Source organism: Diadema antillarum, unplaced genomic scaffold (assembly GCF_040938485.1).
Source record: "Diadema antillarum isolate AM-2024a unplaced genomic scaffold, OU_Dant_1.0 scf00000224, whole genome shotgun sequence".
Taxonomy (NCBI): Eukaryota; Metazoa; Echinodermata; class Echinoidea; order Diadematoida; family Diadematidae; genus Diadema; species Diadema antillarum.
The window spans coordinates 335,399-340,123 of record NW_027271113.1 but is presented as its reverse complement, the minus strand read 5'-3'; the positions used below and the strand labels follow the sequence as shown (position 1 = coordinate 340,123).

Sequence of the window (4,725 nt, the reverse complement as noted above, 5' to 3'; positions counted from 1 at the left end):
GTCATACTCCGCTAAAATAGTCTTCTTCTGTTCTTATGATGTATAACCTTCCAGAGTGAGGTGTTGGTTTTTCCCTTTCCTATTCCCACATACGCAGATTAAAAAAAAAAAAAAAGAAGATATCATCAATTTTTAGTGCTAAGACGGTACAGTAAATGCTTTACGATTAATTTCGCTAACGCGCTGGGGCATTTTCAATGATATTGTGGCGGTCCAGCTGGATACCCGCTACCAGTCACGGCTAACGGTATTTGCGACTCGACAAAAAGACAGGTACTGTTAGGGTACATTGTCAATTCTAACTGTGCAAATAAAGCAGCCCCAAACAAAGGATCACAAAAGCCGACGTATAAATACCAGCACAAACGCGCGATTCCTGAGGTGCTAAGTTATCTGGTTTATGACCGGAAACAGGTTGTGTTGTTTTTGTTTTTGCCTTTGCTTTTTTTCCTACCAGCGCTTTCTCTTTGGACTGACCAAAGCATGCTGCCAACAAAAAATAGGCCTCCCTGGGAGCATCGTGTTTAAAGGCATCCGCTCTTATTGTAGGTAAGATGCTCCACCTATAGTGGGCTTGTCCAAATCGTAAAACGTAAAATCGTAAAACTGAGCAAATCGCTAAGTACAATGTAGTGTTTATCTTGCATTGTAAGTACTATGTTGTGTGACTTGGTAATAATTATGGTGATGCTATCGGGCGATTCCAATAGACAATCCCATTAATCGCAGCAAGAAAAAAAAAGTTTACTTCCTCGATTTCGGAAACACCTGGACCAGATGACTATCTCGATATGAATCCGCACAGGGAAGTGATATTTTAACGGTCTTTGATATCCTGCATAATCACCACACCCTATAGCCCACTTGTCTCAAGAAACTGGAAGTAAATTGAAAAAAAAAGGTGTTAAGTGTGAAATATTCACTCATCTTTAAACTCTGTATAGAAACATTTCAACTTAAAGCTGTATTTTCAAAGAATGCTAAAATTAATTGCAGTGAACATGCAACAACAACTACCTAATGTCGTGCCCCCCCCCCCCCCTCCCTGCCACTCTGATTTACAGTACGCGCGTTATGGTATAGGACCGAGTCACACCATTATTTTCAAATTGATATGTACATATTTTGGATAGATAGTGATATAATATACTGTAACCATGAAAGACGTAAAGACAAGGCCTTCACTCAAATTACAAAAGACTTCTAACATTTTAGATCGAAAACAAGTCAACAATGTTATAGTACTTTGAACGCAGGTAACTCAGTTGCAGATTCGACGCAGGAAGACTCAATGTCGAAGAAGAGAAGGTCGCCCTTTGGTCCTACGCACAGTCTTCGTTCTCCGCCTTTAATATTGAGCGTCATCTCAGAGTTCCTTGGATCACATGACTTCCCTGGATCACATGACTTCCAGTCGTTGTCTCCGATCAGGCATACTGCCCGCTTGTGTTTCCATGACGTCACTTCCGTGTTTCCATGACGTCACTTCCGCGTCGCGAAGACTCCGGCAAGGACGGCGACAAGGATGACGAGGAAAAGGACACCAATGCCGACGACGATAGCCCTTCTCTTCTTCGTCATCTGCCATGAGATTGATTAAACTATAACATAGAAAAGTGCATCTCCAAAGACAGACACAAATCCAATACTTTGCTTAAATTCAATGACCGAAGCTGAGACCATGTGGAGTGTGTGTGTGTGTGGGGGGGGGGGGGAGGGGTGCTTTCCATATGAATTTCCATTCACCGTTGAAAAGATTGTTCTTTTAGACATTCGGCGTCATCGATGTTTTCCCCCAAAAGGTTTTGTTTTATGTGTTTGTTTGTTTTTCTATGGACTTTTCGGGTTCTATTCACAAAACAACGTTACGACATTCACCACTAAAAGTATGTAGTTTTGAAATACACATAATCAAACATGTCATCTGTTATAAGGCGAATACCAAAATGTACTTCAGGAAAACTTTATTTAGATGCTATTTTCGAACTAGTAATGAAGAGAAATTCCTTCGGATGCAATTTAGATTATTGAACACGAGACAGTGAAGAAATACGCCATTTTGGGGCATCGTCACGGTGATGTCTTGTATGACGTCATTTAAGGCATGTTCTACCAAAGAAGTATATACCAGCAAAGAGCTAGTGGGCATAGTAGCTCTTTGGTCACAGTAAGATCGACAAACAGACGGAGGATGGGAAGGGGGGGGGTTGGTGGAGGCGGGAGTCAAAGGTATACAGTAGGAAGGAAGGGTATAGAAGGTGTGGGATGAAGAGGGTCGGTATTTGAGAAAGTGTGGACTTTATTCATAGGCATGATGTGGGACATGTAATGTTTAGCAAAGCAGGACAAATGGCTCTGTCCAGCTATTGCCAAGCATGAACGAACGACTAAGGATATGACATCTTCATCAAGCGTTCATCCATCGAAATCATAATAATCCGTTACTGCTCTTAAAGGGATGGTATATAGTATTGGTTGAGGTGTGGATTCAGCTTTTCAGTTTTTGCGAGATACTTACAACCCATTTATAAAATGTTAAATATAGCATACAATTCTCAGAGGAAATCAAGGTTTATTAGATCAAAATCTGTTTGAAATTCGCTGAGATATAAAAAAAACACACCTTTTACTCCTAGTTTCGGATCGCTTTGTTTTGGATATCTCAGACATTTCAGAACCATTTATTTTCATCAAAATCATAAGCGTTGAATTCCTCTTAGAATTATGTGCTCTTTCATATTTCATATGAGGTTTCTCATTATCTCAAAGAATTATCATAAAAAAGTTGGAAACCTGAAGCCTTATACCTCAACTGAAAGTGTACCATCCATAACAGTCTTCGATAATAAACACGGATGGGGTTCGAAATAAACTAAAAAGATTAATGGCGTGAAACCATGGAGAAAGAATATGAAATAATATCCGCTCTTACGAAAAGCAATCCTCACAAATTAGTCAGAACAGATTAACAATTTAAAGCAAATCAGAGATGAGAAGTACAGGGAAGCTTTTAATATCGTGTCATGACATAGAGTATATCACTCTGATGGATCTAGTTTGCAGGTACAAACCTATCCTGGTCGTGAAGGAGTCTGCGCCAAGACTACTACATGCACCACCCTGGCACTGCAGCCTATCTAATACATGTACCAAGGAGGTACTAGGCAAGCAATACTAGTACTCTGGGAGAAGCTAAAACACAGGGCCTATAGGACGGTGCCAGGGTGGTGCATGTAGTAGTCTTTGCGTCAACTCTTTTACGATCAACAATGGTTTGTGCCTGCAAACTACTCTGGATCAGTGGAATATGTGCTCCTGAGAAACACGTCGTCAGAGCTCAATATGTATCATACTTTCTATAAACCACCCCACTCCCAAGATAAAAACAGGCACAAAATATACCGCATATCGCACATACATATCGTGAAGCATTTTGAATGATAATCAAATCTTGCTAGCATTAACATTTCACAATATTTTATGTGATGAAATGACAAACCGTGTTCTCATAATTTTGAAAATGAATGTAAATATAAATCATTGTAGACATGAAATTTATCTACATGAAATGCACATGCAATTTATATACACAAATAAAACTTGTGATCATACATGTGTTTTCATGTTAATGTTATGCCGGTGCAGCATTAAGTTTCTTCGCTTACCTGCGTATTTTCATCCTTGAGAAGCCAAGCCATGTCAGCACCCGTGAAACACGGAACAATAGGGAGGAACAAAGACATAACGCTAATTAGCCTTTTAATTGTTAACCACGAATATAGAAGGGTACAGTTAATTAACTGACCGAGAGAATGCGGGCGCAGTGTGATATATTGGAGGGTAGTCGTATACAGCAATACTGGCAAGTTCTTGGATTGTGATAATGGATAGATAAATATAACGTGTCCGTATATAATATATGTTCATGGTCATCGATTGTATTTGCTTACTTACAGTTGTTAGTTTTACAGTGCACTATCTTTCAAGTGATATGTCTTGAAGTTGCCAATTATGTTGCCAAATGTGTCCTCAAGTCGTTAGCTTATACAAACATAATAAATATATATCTATCTGTCTACCTACTTTCTATCTATCTATCTATCCATCTATCTGTCTATCTATCTATATACCTAGGCATATATGATATATATATATATTATAATTATATGGGTAGATATAGAAAATAAATAGAGAGAGAGGGCGAGAGAGAGAGAGAGAGAGAGAGAAAGAGAAAGAGATAGTCAAGGACGTCATAATGACATAACATGATCTAAATAACATCATGATTATACACGAGGCTAAAAGGAAAATAAATCATTGTTTCACAGAAAATTTAAAATGGCTGTCTATATACTCACGGCCATTTCTGAAGCGCTCAATTCCAATCTTCAGGCTCTGCACACTATTGGACAGTATTGCACCGATTGCTGTAGGATACGCGAATAGATACACTTGTACTTTCTCTCCGCAGCAGTCGATTGCACGGGTTAGGCTCTGTATCAAATACAACGTATGCGTACGTAGCTGCAATTAACACGCCAACCGACGAGATAGTATAATTCTTTATAGTCGCGAATCTACATGTATATCAACTTTCACACAATGTGATCAGCTTCCGCAGTATGTACCTTGTACAGATAGACCATATTCATTGAAATGACGGCATTTTAAGGATTGAGTCACTGTCACTGTCAAGGTGTATCACATAGACGCTCTGCGGGGTAT

General features: G+C 39.2%; 1 long non-coding RNA gene across 1 annotated transcript; it reads right to left on the bottom strand.

Moving 5' to 3' along the window:
* Positions 1 to 1,077: 1,077 nt before the first annotated feature.
* Positions 1,078 to 4,725, bottom strand: LOC139724617 (uncharacterized). Its single transcript, XR_011710472.1, has 3 exons — positions 4,359 to 4,725; positions 3,666 to 3,680; positions 1,078 to 1,581 (listed from the first exon to the last, which is right to left on the bottom strand). It is a non-coding gene; the product is annotated as an uncharacterized lncRNA (long non-coding RNA).